Source organism: Tachysurus vachellii, chromosome 21, assembly GCF_030014155.1.
Source record: "Tachysurus vachellii isolate PV-2020 chromosome 21, HZAU_Pvac_v1, whole genome shotgun sequence".
Classification (NCBI taxonomy): domain Eukaryota; kingdom Metazoa; phylum Chordata; class Actinopteri; order Siluriformes; family Bagridae; genus Tachysurus; species Tachysurus vachellii.
Window position 1 is genome coordinate 135,405 of NC_083480.1, and position 16,251 is coordinate 151,655.

Sequence of the window (16,251 nt, forward strand, 5' to 3'; positions counted from 1 at the left end):
TCCGTGCGATGAAGTTTTTGGACCTTCACTGAGATGAGGCCGACTCCGTGAGAATCCTAAGACATCTACAGATCTACCAGCTCCAGTTGGACTCTGTGACACTAAGAGGAGATCTGAACTCCATGCGATCCTTACTCCAATACAACATTTGTTTACTGTATATTTGTAACCACACCATCTAGTGTCACCCATATGAGGATGAGGTTCCCCTTTGAGTCTGGTTCCTCTCAAGGTTTCTTCCTCTACAAATCTAAGGGAGTTTTTCCTTGCCACTGCTGCCTGAGTCACCTCAGACTTGCTCATTGGGGATAAATACTGTACATATACATACACTGTAAAAAAGTTCTTGTAAATTTACAGTAAAGTACTGGCAGCAGTGGTTCCAGCCATATACTGTAAATTTACAGTTTTCCACCGTTATCCATTTTCCAGCCATATACTGTAAATTTACAGTTTCCCCACTGTTTTCCATTTTACAGTTGTGCTGTAATTTTACAGTAAAGTACTGGCAGCAATGGTTCCAGCAATTTCTCATAATTCTACACTTTCATTACGGTTTTACATTTTAAGATTGTGCTGTAATTTCACAGAAATGGCTACAGCTATAATTGTGAAACATAACACAAGTTTAATTCATATTTAATCTACTGTCTGATATCCTAACATCTAATAAAATAAAAAATAAAAGAGAAATAGACTGACAGTGCAATTCATTTGCAATTTATTTAAACAACTAAAGCATTGTTAAATTTGATGTTAACAATCTTTTAGCACTGTAAACATGTATAAGTATTTTTTTAACAATAATTGCAGTCACAAAGAAAAATTGAAGTTTAAAAACAAATTAAAGCAGTTAAATAAACACAGAGTAAAAACTGTCTCACAGAAAAAATGCAATCTCAAAGAGCTAAATAGTAACAGTAACTGTATGTGTAACAGTATATTAAAAAACTGTTTCAGAAAAAAGTGCAATTCAAGGAACCACAGAGTTTAAAAAACCCTTACAAGAAAAAGCTGCCAACATGGCACAACATTTAAAAAAAAAATCTGGCATGAGATGAGGAACACATTAACCAAACTAATTATTAGAAAAAAAACTATTAATAGGTGAAAAAAACTATTAATAGGTAAAAAAAAAAAAAGCTGTGTGTTACTACAGCTTCTGATTTCTCTGGCCTGAGAGGACATCCAGGTCTGAAGAGAGAAACCATTTTAAAAATGTTAGTGACAAAATATAGCACATGGTAAAAGCTAGTGCTCAAACACTTTTTAATGTGTCAGACAAAACACAATCTTAACAGAACTGCAAGTCAAGACCAGACAGTTCAGCTGTGTGTAAAAGTGATTGGGTTTTCTAGTTAGCCAGAAAGGAGTGAATAATTATGTGAATAATTAAGAGCTAACATACACTCTTACCACTGAATTTAAATGTAGATTAGTATGTAGAACTCTCTCAGCAAGCTACAACATGTAAGTGGTAGGAGGCAATTGAGTTTACTTACGTAGACAAAATCCCATTCAAAATCAATGAGATTTTTTAGGAGGGAAGCAACTTTTGCATTGACAGTCGCTGACTACTTCCACTCTTCTTCGAAACAACCTTGCCTTTGCTGGTCTTCGAGCCTTTTTCAGGGTTTATCCTGACAAATCGTCTAAGGGTATTAATAAATATACATATTATAATACATATAATTATAAATTATAATAAATATAATATAATATAATATAATATCACTGCGCCTCCTGCAACCATGTTACGGCAGCAAAGTCCTTGATATTACACCAGAATGAGAGTATAGTTCCTAGACATATCGCCTAGAAAAATCGCAACTTTTAATTTTCTGTCAGTCTTAGTACACAATGTAACTACAGAAGAGTCAAGTTTTAAATAGGAAAAATATCGAAACTCTTTGGTTATTTTTGAGCGCGATGCTAATGGTCTAATTAGATTCAATGGATTATGCTAAGCTAAAAAACTTCCAAAACTGTAAAAATCAAATGTTTAACTCTAGGGGAGCTGGAAAATGAGCATATTTTCAAAAAAAAGTGGAGTGTTCCTTTAATTAATGTATTAAATATATACTTGCTGAAATTAGGGAGTAATAAAAGAGAAATAAAGCAATTTAAAGATAACAGAAGATAAATAAAATACCTCTGAATGAATTCCAATGTGCCACTTGCCTCCTCCGGATATTCAAGGTTAAAAACGTAGTACATTGCGAACATTGTTGCTATTGCCGTCACAAATCTTGGATGTACACTTTCACAAACGACACGACCCTCAAGGGTAATCATCCATTTTTCAATGCTGTTTTCGGACCTCCCTGAAATTATACATTTAAACATTCTGTAATTAAAATTTATCTTAAATAGTTCTCAATGTGTCTTTTACCAATTTATGCTCACAGTAATAGTTCACACAAATGAAAATTTGTTGATAATTTACTTCCATTCACACTATCTAAGACAGGGGTCACCAATCCTGCTCCTGGAGGGCCGGTGTCTCTGCAGAGTTTAGCTCCAACCCTAATCAAACACACCTGAAGCACCTTAATTAGCTGCTTCAGGTGTGTTTGATTAGGGTTGGAGTTAAACTCTGCAGAGACACCGGCCCTCCTGATCTAAGATGTCTATGACTTTTCTGTTATCAGAACACATAAATTTTCAGGAGTAAATTGGAGCTATGTATATATCCAATGTAGTAAACAAGACCCTTAATCCAAATAGCACGTAAATGCAGCATTACAATAATCCACGAGATTCCTGTTTATCAGTGAATGTTTTCTGAGATGAAATCCACACATTTGTAAGAAACCAATCCATCATTAAGATTTCTCTGTTCTTCTTGCATTAAAATCCACAGAATAGACACAGGCGAAGCACTGCTTACATCACAATTTGTATCACTGAAGATTGCTGCTTTAATACAAATTACCTGATTGACTGGAGAGATGTGGATTCTTGTAATTCTACCTTATATAACTTGTTTAAACTGAAAATGTGATGGCACCAGGTAATGCATCCGTAAAACTCAGATTTAAAAAACAAAAACATGTGTTCTGAAATGTGTTCTGATATAAAGTCATATACATGTTTGATTGCCTTAGGGTAAATTATAAGAACAATTTATATTTTGAGTCAGTCTTTCTTTTAAAGTAATGCCTTTGCAACCGACCACCAGAGTTGTGACATACTAACCACACAGAATAAGACAAGGGCTGGCAGGTAGATTTTGCATTTTCTCAACATCAGCTGCAGTCACAGAAACCTGAAAGAGAGCATTAAATTCAGAATTACAACAAAATATTTAAATAAACACTTACATCTGCATGGGTCATCAGTCTGCTTTCACTCTCATCAAAATGTGCCAGAAGAAGCTTTGTGACAAGGTGTGCAATCTCAATGCCTGGGACAAGCCTTTCTACATTCTTCCATGGACATCTCTAATGCGTGCAGTATATCAATTTCAGTGAGGAAATGAAAATGGGCACAGATGGACTTTTGGTGAAAAAGGTAAGGCCACTTGCTCTGCATGTCATCAACAGAAAGAGCAGGTATGGAGTTTATATCCTCACGCTGCAGACAAAAGGTTGTCTCCATAAGATTTTGTATTTCGACTTTCTCAATTCCGGCAGTTCCTTCCTTGCTGAAAATGTCCTGTAGTCGCTGTCTTTTTGTCTCTATTGTTTCCTTGGTTTCTTCAGGTGGGAGTTGTGGCTGAAATCTAACACTCCCATAGGTGTCAGTGGGTCCTCGTTTGCATCCAGACATTGCCTTTGATCTGTGATGTGCAAAACTGCTCTCACGATTAAGATTTTCCACACGTGTCTTTACTTGCATTAAGAGTGATGTACTGTATATCCTCCTGCTATAAAAGCACCATTTGGAAACTGGTCCGCAAAGCTTTTAGGGTATTGCCTATGTAGTAGGGCAGTCTAGGTACCGCCCTATTAAACATGGTTTTCACCTGAATGACAGGTGCGACAGCCTATTGGCTGCTGCTCCGGGTATATTTAAGGCGTAGTTTACGTCATCTGGCTACGGATTGTACAGCCATTATTGTGTGTGGGTGTGTGCGCGCAGTTTGCGGGAGGTATGTCGCTAGCTGTTTGGCTAACATTGCTGTTAGTGTCTGTGCATTATTTAAGTGTGTATATTTGTTTATAGCCAGGTTATGGTCGCGATTGGGACGACGTTGCTGTTGGGTACAGGCTGTCCTTCCCTCCAGTTTGTGTGTGCTCTAGATCACCTGCATATTTGCTGTTTGCCACTTATGGATAAAGCTGTGAGTAACTGAGCCCGTGGGTTTAGCGATCTACTTCCGGGTAGGTATATCTAGTCCTTTGAGCATTATTGGGGTGGTGTCTTTGACTGATTTTATTAACTTTTGTCCATTTTAGTGCATCTCCTCGTGAGCCCTTCGTCACTGTGGACTTTAGACAGCGTTAAGACTGCACTGTTTGTTCTGCTGCTACTTTTACGATTGTGACTATTTGCATTTTATTATTACTTTCTGGTTTTGTTTGTTTTTCACGCTCATGCTGGTGGGTTAGGTGAAGAGTGGCTAGTCCGAGTTGTTATTTAAAGCGAGCTGTACCGTTCACGGTGCTTGCTTAGCGCCACCGGCTGTTATATTGCCACCAGCAGCGTGTTTGTTTTGTTTATTTATTTGGTTGTTTTTTTGTTGTATCTGCGCTCTTCCTAAGGACGGCGTGGAAGATTCAGGTAATATCTCGTACCTGGGAAGATTTAGTTCCTATTTGTTTTGTTTACTGTTGATTTGAGTCTTTTGGCTGAAAGCTCTTCAGCTTTAAGTTTTTGTTTTTTGTATTTTATGTGATTTAATTTGAAGCCTGTTGTCTTCATTTGTATTGTTGGTTTTATTTCTTTTTTTTTCCTGGTTTTGTTCTTCTCCTTCACCTCTTGCTGCTCCATGGCATGTCTAGGTTCATGAGCTTTTAGCATGAACCTAGTTGAGTCTTTACATCTCTCTGCCTGACCCTTGTGGCCAGTAAATTGTCCATTGTTCCCCTTTATGGTTTGAACTTATTCTACTGCAAGTTGTTGGATTGTACGTGAGTTGAACTAATTGTTATGTTTTCCTTTTCTTTTTTTGTCTATTTCAGGAGCTGAAGGCCCCAGTGAGGGAAACTAGCTGCCTTGGCCCTGTGGTGGTGGTGTTTCTCTCACAGAGTGTTTTGCTATATGATATCTGCGTCTCCCTCACTTAGAGTGGGTGTGGTGTGAGTGTGAGTGTTTTGAGTGGTGTGTCTTAGGATACTCACTGTTCAGCTAGCTCCCTACTGGTAAGCCTCAGCTGCAAAGTTTCTTGGTTCTTTTTTTACTACTTTTCGTTGTTTGGGTCGACAGTTTTCTATATTTTAACTAATTATTGTGCAATAAAGTATTGTTGTATTTATATCCACGTCTCTTGTGTTCAGTGGTAACGAACCTGTGTGCTATATTTTTGGGTATAAATTTCCCTGTTTACAGAAACAGGGTGGCGTAGTCTGCTCTAATTTTTAGTTGTATTAGTGTCAATTCTGGCCCTCCACCGCCCCGCCACACCTATCAATATTTTGGCATACCGTGAGACACTGAAAAGGCGTGGGGCAAAGCTCATATTTGCACATTTCATCCACTAAGACTCTCACCATCCGCCGACGTTCTGCAGGTTTAGGCCTCTTTTCTGCAGATATAGTTGATTGGATCTGTGATGGCATTCGATTCCTAGGGACCTTGAAAGTTGTGTGCCATGTCTTGGAAACGCTATTAGTATGTTTAGAGGATGTACTTGGGTTGGCTGTTTCTGAGGAAAATGACATGCAAGCTTGACTGTCATGTGCTGAACTTGATAAACAAGAGGCTGATGAACTTGGTTCACTGTAACTTGAACATGGGCTGGAGATTGCTTGTAAATTCAGTGTAAATACTTCAGTGTCTGTTGAAAAAAGTAGTCAATTAAAAAATTTTTTTTACATTTACAGACTTATTATTATTATGATGAAACAATGTACAATTTTTATTTCTGAAATTATTTATATATTAACACATTCATATAACCACAAATATTAACTGGCAAGACATCACTAAGGTCTTTTTGTTGAACATACTGCAAATCTTCTTTGCTTTCTAGCCCAGAGCTCTGAAGTTTTGAAAGTATCTGTTGCAGAACAGAGGAATCATTGCACCAGTAAAGAGGAGTACGAATTGGATTAGTAATATGGTGGTCGTACAGAAGCCCAGCGGCAGACTCAGAGTATGTATAGATCCACGACCCTTGAACAGAGCTTTAAAGCGCAGTCATTTCCCACTACCCACTATAGATGAAATACTCCCTGAACTGTCTAAAGCCAAAGTGTTTACAGTGTGTGATGTTAAAAGTGGATTCTGGCATGTCAAGCTGGAGGAAGAGTCCAGCTATCTCACCACATTCTCTTCCCCATTTGGAAGATATCGATGGCTGCGTATGCCGATGGGCATAAGTCCGGCCCCTGAAATCTTTCAGAGGAAGCTCACATTTGCATTAGAGGGCCTGCCAGGAATATATATCATTGCAGATGATGTTCTCATTACAGGACAAGGAGAGACACAAGAATTAGCTGAGAGAGACCATGATGAAAAACTGAAAGCATTTTTAGCACGGTGCAGAGGGAAAGGTATCAAGCTAAATGCTGACAAGCTCAAACTGAAACAAAAAGAAGTCTCGTACATCGGACACCTCCTGACATCAGATGGATTGAAAATAGACCCAGACAAAGTTCGAGCAATAACACACATGCCGAAACCAACAGATGTAAAAGGAGTTCAGAGACTACTAGGGATGGTAAATTACCTCTCAAAGTTTTGTGCACATCTTTCAGACCAGTGTGAGGCCCTGAGACAGCTAACCCGCAAAGACTGTGAATGGAGATGGGCCGTGCAGCATGAAGTGGCATTCTGTAAAATAAAAGAAACAATCGCAAATGCACCAGTGTTAAAGTATTACAACCCTGATGAAGAACTTACCATCCAATGTGATGCCTCAGATGGAGGCCTTGGTGCTGCACTCATGCAGGGAGGTAAACCAGTAGCATTCACCAGCAGAGCATTAACGCACACAGAACGGGGTTACGCACAAATTGAGAAGGAGTTATTATCTCTACTGTTTGGGATGGAGAAGTTTCACCATTATACATATGGGCGGAAAGTAGCAGCACAAAGTGATCACAAACCCTTAGAGAATATCCTGCGTAAGCCGCTGTTGAGTGCACCTAAAAGACTCCAAAGAACATTGCTAAGACTTCAAAAATATGATGTGGATGTTGTGTATGTTCCAGGGCCAGAGATGTGGCTAGCAGACACGCTAAGTAGAGCATTTCTGCCCGAGAGCACGCCCACTGGATCGGTTGAAGCTGAGTTAGAGACTATTAACATGACACAACACCTACCGATCTCAGTGGACAGACTTCAGTTAATCCGTTCTGCAACAAAGGAGGACAACACTCTGCAGACACTGATTAAAGCCATATTACAAGGTTGGCCGAAGAACAAAACTGACACACCACAAGAAATAGGCCACTATTACCAGTTTCAGGAGGAGCTGAGCTACCAGGATGGAATTGTCTTCAGGGGCGAACGAGCTGTTATCCCTAAGCAGCTTTGGAGGGAAATAACGCTACTTATACACACCTCTCACTTAGGTGTGGAAGGATGCCTTAGGAGGGCCAGAGAGTGTGTGTACTGGCAAGGCATGAACGAGCAGATCAAATCACATGTACAGCAATGTGACACCTGCCGCGCAGTTGATTGCAACCAGCAAAAGGAGACACTACGTCCACATGATATGCCAGACAGACCTTGGGCCAAGGTAGGCACGGACCTGTTTACTTTCGACAACAAGGACTATCTAATTACAGTAGACTACTACTCCAATTTTTGGGAAATTGATTATCTGCCAGACACTAAATCTACTACTGTCATAAGAAAGCTGAAAGGTCACTTTGCCCGTCAGGGTATTCCAGACATTGTCATCTCTGATAATGGCCCACAGTTTTCGACACACGAGTTTAAGAAGTTTAGTCACCATTGGGAATTCCTACACAAAACTTCATCACCTGGCTATCCTCAGAGTAATGGCAAGGTGGAATCAGCGGTCAAAACTGCCAAGAGGCTGATGTTTAAAGCACAAATATCAAGACAGGATCCATACCTAGCAATCCTGGATCATAGAAACACTCCAACACATGGATTATCAACCAGTCCAGCACAGAGGTTGCTTAGCCGTCGCACCAGGACACTTCTACCCACGAAACCCAGCCTCCTGCAACCAAAGGTCCAGAATTCATTGAGAGAATTGACGACAAATCAACAACGACAACAAACATACTACAACAGATCGGCCAAAGACTTAGACACATTAAAACAAGGTGACTCTGTAAGAATACAACCATTTGAGCCTCATAAGATCTGGAGAAAGGGGACAGTGGTGGAGCCCATCGACTCGAGATCCTACAGTGTCCAGTTGGATTCTGGAGATGTTATTAGAAGGAACAGGAGACATCTCCGAAGTGATCATGGAATGATCCCCAGAGTCTCCAACCAAACAGAGACTGGTGATCCTGACAATACAAACCACGCAGAAACTGCAGATGCTCAATCGCACCTTAGTGCTGTGGAAAATCAAATGCGGAACAGTCAGACCTCCCAGCATCTGTTGTCACAAAAGCAGGGCGTCTAATAAGGAAACCACTATATTTAAGAGACTATATAACAAGTTAAAAAAACAAAAACAAAAAAAAAAACAGAGTGAAGTCAGAATGAAAATGTTAAATTACTACACAGGAGTAATAAGTAAACAATGTTCTTTGTTTGTACAAGAAATTGAGTTGTGTTTAAAAAAAAAAAAAAAAAAAAAAAAGAGAAAGGATGTGACAATAGGAACAATTGTTGTATGTCTGTTGTAGAGGGGGCCAGAGAAAAGGGTGCACACCTGGGGTAACCTCATGTAAAGAATGTGTGTAGGGCGCACAAGTTTATTAAAAGAAGAGTCAAGTTAGTCTGAGATGTCTGTCTTTATTTTATAGAAAAAAGACACATAAAATACCTAGCTACATAAAGGACACGTATGATTTTGTCCAAAAAGTGAAGGGATTAGAAATTCCAGAAAAGGTTCTCTTATTCACCATGGACATAGCCTTTATACAAACATTGTCATTGACATTGTATTTTGTCCAACGCAGACGAAAGCTGATATTGAGGAAAATTGAGTTGTAGCTGCCTCTCTACATTACCAATCAATATGGATAGAAAATATAAAAAGTAAATATTAAAACACTCTAATGTCCTTCAAGTATCTCTTTATGTTGAAGTTCCTCATCTTTTGTTGTGTGTGACACAGTGTTGTGGGGAGATTCACTCTGTCATGGCTTTTTTCCTCAATTGTTCTTTCTAATAAAAATAAAACATAAATGCTTTTTAAAAATTGAACCCAATACGAAGGAAAAACAAAAGTCTCCTTCAGTCTGCACTACTGCTAAACTTTACCAAGGACTGAGCTCGTGGTAAATAAAACATCAATCATCATTTTGGACCTCGACACATTGGACAGACGAAGTGGGAAAATGTTCAGCTTTATCTTCTTATGTTAGAAACAAGCTAGGCAGCTAACTCAGATGTGTGATGAAGATTTTCTTTCTCTAACACTGAACTGTTTGTAGAGGATGGAGTTTAAATGTGACTTTTTATATGAAGACTTTTATTTTGATGGGGTTCTTTTTTCTTTGCTTATCAAGTGTACAAGCAGGTAAAAAGAGAGAGGATGAATAATGTGTCACAGGTGAGTGTAGTGTCATGACCGCTGTTATTAAAAAGTCCTGTTTTGTTCTACTTGGAGCTCGACAAAGACACCAAACTGTTAATGACCGATCACATTCTTGTTCTTGGGTCGTGATTGTTGTTAATCTGTTGTGGTTGAATTATAGACACAGTTTTTTGTCTGGTTCACTGCATCAGAAGATGGTGGATGTGGTAAAAACAGACGGTGAACACAAAGACGGTTGCACGTGACGGTCGGTCAGGTTTATCACCGTTACTGTTGAAGAGACGTCAGGTTTTGTGGATTTTGGAGATTTTAAGCTGTGGACTGTGTTTGTATTTATAAGCAGCTGTAGTGAATCTATATTTTTGTTGTACAACGTTGTAACAGACTGGTTTTGTTCTCTGTTCATCATTATGTACTGATAAAATATTACACATTGGTACACTACATTCTACCATGTCACTTATAGCCACCTGAAGCCCACCTACACAAATCCTTTAGTGTAACACACAGTAGTGTTGTGTTAGATTTTTACCTACAAGGTGGGTTAGATTTCCTGCTATGTGTATAGTCAGTGTTTTAGATTTAACAAACGAATGTCTGTATGTTGATCCATCTAAAGCTAATACTTGTGTATATACAGTGTCACTCATTTAAAGGTAAGAAGTTTGACTTTGTTTATTTCTGATGCTGTGTGCAGTCGTGCTGATGTGACGTCACTCTGTAAACAGGGAAGGAGCTCAGATTTGAGAAGAAAACCCCACGTTCACTTCTCAGTTGTGGAGGCATGAAAGACATGATCCCATTTACTCTGTGGAGAAAGAAGGGTTCACTAAGTTGTGTTGAAATAGTAACAGTGACATCTGTAGTAAACAGTACAATGTTCTTTCTAATATCCTTTATTTACATTGTTTATGATAGATGAGAGATTTTTACACATCTATATTTTATAAAAAATACAAATCATGATCAAGAATCGTTTATAAGGTTAAAAACTGTAATCTTTCTCTTTAGTTTGGATGTGTTTGGACGTATGTGAACACACCACCTGTACTCAGGTCCACACCAAACACCTGAACCAGTGTGTGTGTAAAATCAGAGGTCTGGAGGTGACAGATTTGTACCTGTACGAGCACAGAGAACAACACACACCAACTGTTTTAGTGTCTCTGTGAAATCCAACATATAACTGAGTGTAAAGTACGACTAGTATTGTCATGTTTTTTTTTTTTTTTTGGCCCAGCCACCACCCACCCGACTTCGGAGGACAACTTTATTTTTATTCATATGAAGATTTAACAAACATAAAAAAAAAATTAAAAAAAAAGGGATTTCAGGGGGGGTACACACCAGCTAGGTACGCATATACAGACAGACAGACAGGCAGACATGGACAGACATAAACAGACAGATAGACAAAGACAGACAGATAGATAGAGACAGAAAAACAGAGAGACAGACAAACACACAGACAGAAACAGACAGACAGACAGACAGGCGAGAATTTATGGTTTTCCACCAGGCTGCCAGAGTTGTTGAAATTGTAATATTATTATAGAAATCTAGTTTTTTGATTGACTGTGGTAAAAAGGGAAGGTCTGCGATTGAATTCGGGGAGCACAGATATTGCTCAAGATCAAGCCATGAGTTGGAATATGTATGTTGTTGAGTCCATTTATATAAGTGCTGTAGTTGGTTTGCCAGGTAATAGTGCAAGAAATTTGGTGCTTCAAGTCCGCCTAACTGTTTTGAGTTTTGGAGTGTTGTAAGTGCTATCCTCGGTTTTTTATCTTTCCAGTAGAATTGAGTGGTGAGAGAGTCTAGTTTTTTGAACCAATAGTCTGTCGGAGTAGTCGGAATCATTGAGAATAGGTAATTAATCTGTGGGAGAGTCTTCATTTTAACTGTTGCGATACGGCCTATGAGTGTAAGTGGGAGCTTGTTCCATCGTTTATAATCATCTTCTATACTCTTGAGAAGTGGGGCATAATTGAGATTGTATAGTTCTGACATCTTAGGGGAGATTGAAATACCTAAGTACTTGATGTTGCCTATGTTAAAGGGGAAGGAGAGATCATGAATTGCAGAGTCCACACCGTCTCCTGATAGCGGAAGTATAGTTGATTTGTTCCAATTAATTGTATAATGAGAGACTTTAGAGAATTCATTAATGACGTTGAATGTTTCGCGGAGTGATTGGGATGGAGTTTGTAAATATAATAATAAATCATCTGCATAAAGACTAATTTTGTGTTGAGATTTGTTGACTTGAATTCCTTTAATTTTTTGGTTTTGGCGTATTGCTACAGCAAGTGGTTCTATGAATATGGCAAAAAGGGATGGAGAGAGTGGACAACCTTGTCTAGTTCCTTGGTGCAAGGTGAAACTTGGTGAAGTGATCCCATTTGTGACAACTGTTGCCTTTGGGGAAGTGTATAGGGTTGTAATCCATTGGATGAATGAGTTTCCAAAACCAAATTTACGGAGGGTGGTGAATAAGAATGTCCAATTGACCTTGTCGAATGATTTTTCTGCGTCTAATGATGCAATTATGGTTTCCTGTGGCTGTCTTTGTGCGATATTGATAAGGTTGAAGAGTCTGCGAACATTATCTGTTGCGTTTCTGTTCTTGATGAAGCCTGTCTGGTCTGGATGAATTAGTGACTGTTTCAATCCTGGTTGCTAGAGTCTTTGTGATAATTTTCAGGTCAGTATTGATTAATGATAGTGGGTGATAACTAGAGGGATGTGTTGGGTCCTTGTTTGGTTTCAGGAAGACAGTGATAAGTGCTGTGTTCATATGTGTGGGAATGGTAGATGTACTTTGAATTTCTGTGAGTAATCTATTAAAAGTTGGTGCTAAAATATCCCAAAAGTGTTTGTAAAATTCTGCCGATAGTCCGTTGGGTCCAGGTGATTTGTTGTTTGGCATGTTTTCTAATGCTTTGCTGAGTTCTTCAACGCTGATGGGTTGTTCTAAAAAGTTTGATTCTTCTGTGGTTAATGAGGGAAGGTCCAGAGTGTTAAGAAAGGATTCAATTTCTGATTGTAAAGGTTGAGTGCCGGGAGAATACAAACAGCTGTAGAACTGGCAAAAGGTGTTATTAATTTCTTGAGGGTCCTGTGTAGTTTTACCAGAAGAGTCCAAAATGGATGTGATAAGTGACTTGTCTTTTTTATATTGTAGCATATTTGCCAGATATTTACCTGCTTTATTACTGAGGTGAAATTGATCATATTTGAGTTGTTGTATACAGAACTGTGTTTTTTTGTTTATGATACTATCCAATTGGGTCCTTAGTTGCTTTATTTCGGTTTGTGCTTCTTCAGATGCGGCGGTAGACTGTTGATTACTTAGCTGTTTAATTTTCTGCTCAAGAGTGTTTTCCAATTGTTGATGCTGTTTATTCTTGTACGATGAATATGATATAATTATGCCTCTCATGACTGCTTTGCCTGATTCCCAAAGTGTTGATGGTGAGATTTCTGAAGAGTCATTGATTTCCAGAAAGGATGCCCACTCTCTTTTTATAAGGGTGTTAAAGTTGGGGTCTTCTAGGAGAGAAGCGTCTTCAAGTGTTGAAGCGCCATCTTGTGAAAGTTTTCTTCTGTACTGGGATGTTTAATGTTAAAGATACAGGGGCATGGTCGCTGATAATAATTGAATGGATAGTATTTTCTGATATCTGTTGAATTAGTGAGTTGCTATAACAAGAAAGAAATCTATTCTAGAGGAAGAACGATGTGCTGAAGAAACATGAGAATATTCTCTTAGTAGTGGGTTCCTTGCTCTCCAGCTATCGCTAAGGCCATAGTCCATTATGTATTGTTTAATTACTTCTGATGAGTGACCAGTTCGTGTGTTGCTGTGGTTGTGTGTACGGTCAAGTGATGGGTTGAGAACAGTATTGAAATCTCCAGCTACTATGAGATTTGTGGTGTTATACAGCAAAGAAAAAAGGTTATGAAAGAAAAGTGGGTCATCACTGTTTGGAGCGTATATGTTTGCCAGTGTGAAAGTGAAGTGATTAATAGATATATTGATGATAATGAATCTTCCTTCTGGGTCTGAGATTGAAGAATTGAGAGTGAAGCTGATGTTTTTATTTATCAAGATGGAAACGCCTCTTTGTTTACTGTTAAATGTAGATGAAAATATTTTGTCGAATTGTTTGAAATGGATGTGTTGTAGTTCTTTATCTGTTAAATGTGTTTCTTGTAAAAAGCAAATATCTGCCTTTAATTTAACAAGGTGGTTGATTACTTTAATTCTCTTAGAAGTAGTATGAAAGCCACGTACATTCCATGTTATTAGGTTAAGTGTTTGCATGGCTGAAAGTAGGTAGTGTGTAGAATGTGTTATTTGTACCTAAAGTAGGTAGCCATGATATATACTGTAGAAGGGGTGGAAGGTTTCCCCAGCTGGGATAGACAAACGCAATACATGGATGGACACGATAGATATATAAATACTACACTGAACATAGATAGACAAGACATATATACAAATACCACACACAAATAGAAATTCTGACCATGTCAGAGGCAGATAGAGGGAGTAAAGATTAACAAAAAAAGAAATAAAAAATACATAGAGATAATGACACAATGCATGTGATGCTTGAGGCAGATATAACATTGTAGCAATAAATGAAAAAAAGAGAGAAAAAAAAATTAAAATAAATAAAATTAAAAAAAGGCAACAACAAAAGGAGAGAAGAAAAAAAAAGAAGAAGAAGAAGAAAAAAAGTATAAGGAGACATCAGGGTGTATAATAAGAATTCATTAATAGCTATTGGCATGGTAAATTAAATTTATAACAGGTTTATCTATATGGCAATGTAAAATGCATTATGGAACAGTCAGTGTTAGGATGAGCAATGATAATCTTGGTTAAACTATAGCCACGTAGTGATGTTTGAATCGCGATAGAGTATTCCATTCACGTAAAGTTTATCTACCGATAATGTAGCTCACTTTCCTTCTTCACGGAACTGTTTCATTATCGGCAATAGTTTTCGTCTGCGGTCTTGAATTTGTTTGGGAAACTGATCATACATCCCATACATGGTATTCTTCAATCGATTTCCTCTGCTTTTAACGAGTTCTTTGTGTTTGTAGTGTTCAAATTTAGCGATTATTGGAGGTGGCTTTTTGGGGTCTTTGGATGGAAGACGGTGAACTCGGTGAAAAGTTATCTCCTCAACTGTTGCTGCGGGCAGTTTAAGAGAGTCATGCATGAATTGTTTTATTGCCTTCTCTGGGTCGTCAGGTGTATTTTGTGGAAGTATGTTTATTCCTGAAAATATCAGATTATCGCGCATGCTGCGACACTGAATGTCCAATATGGTTTCTTGCATAATTTGATTTTCTTTGGAGAGTTTTGTGACTTGAGTGGAGAGATGTGATACAGTTGCTTTTAGTTCGACGTTTTCTTGCATTAAAGTTTCGATTTGGGATTGAGAAAATTCGAAACTAGCTTTCAGATCACGGATGTCTGTATGGAGAAGTTCGAGTATGGCAAGTTTGGAGTTTATGGATGCGAGTACACTGACCTCGACTGTGATTTCCTCGTCTGTTTCGGTGGATGAATCCCGTTTGCGTATTTTCTTGTTTGGTTCTGACATGGTATCCAAATTGTAGAAATAGCTGTCGATGCAATTGAGCAGGTTGTCCGAGTCTTGACAAGGTTGGTTATCCAGTATAGCGAAAGTTGTTTTGATAAATGAATGAATTCAATGGTAATCTAGTGTTTGCGTTTGTGTTCAGTGTGCTGCCATGTTGAATCTCACCATGTTGAATTGTCATGTTATTAACTGGTAGTGTACAGCTGTATAATTCTTTATTTTCTGTAATAAAATGCACTGTATCTGCAGTGTTGGTTGTAGAAACTTGAACACAGATCAGAGTGTAGTGTTTGTAGGCTGCTCGCTCTCACATGTGTGTGTTATGTACATGACCTAATGGTCTTATAATAAATTGTAGCTGAGAGATTGTGGAGTGCAGAAAGACGTCCCTGCTCCTGTAAATGTGCTGATGTGGTGTCCTGTCCTCTGATTTGTGTGTGTGACACAAACACACTGACATTTCTGTTACATCTTCAACTTTAGCTGGATTATGGCTGTGTTTGTGTGTTTGAGATCAGTGTTCTGATATTTCATCATTTCTCTTCCAGTCTGCGTGGGTGTAATCTGACAGAGGAAAGCTGTAGAGTTCTGTCCTCAGTTCTCAGCTCAAACTCCTCCAGTCTGAGAGAACTGGACCTGAGTGACAATAAACTGCAGGATTCAGGAGTGAAGCTGCTCTCTGATGGACTGAAGAATCCACACTGTACACTGGAGATACTGAGGTACACACACACACACACACACACACACACACACACACACACACCACACACTCACTCTCACACACACACACACACACACACACACACACACACACACACACAC

At 38.6% G+C, this 16,251-nt stretch overlaps 1 long non-coding RNA gene across 1 annotated transcript; it reads right to left on the minus strand.

Moving 5' to 3' along the window:
- Positions 1–1,096: 1,096 nt before the first annotated feature.
- On the minus strand, positions 1,097–2,319 carry LOC132837618 (uncharacterized). The gene is made up of 3 exons (XR_009647549.1): positions 2,153–2,319; positions 1,503–1,652; positions 1,097–1,194 (listed from the first exon to the last, which is right to left on the minus strand). It is a non-coding gene; the product is annotated as an uncharacterized LOC132837618 (long non-coding RNA).
- Between the last annotated feature and the right edge of the window lie 13,932 nt (positions 2,320–16,251).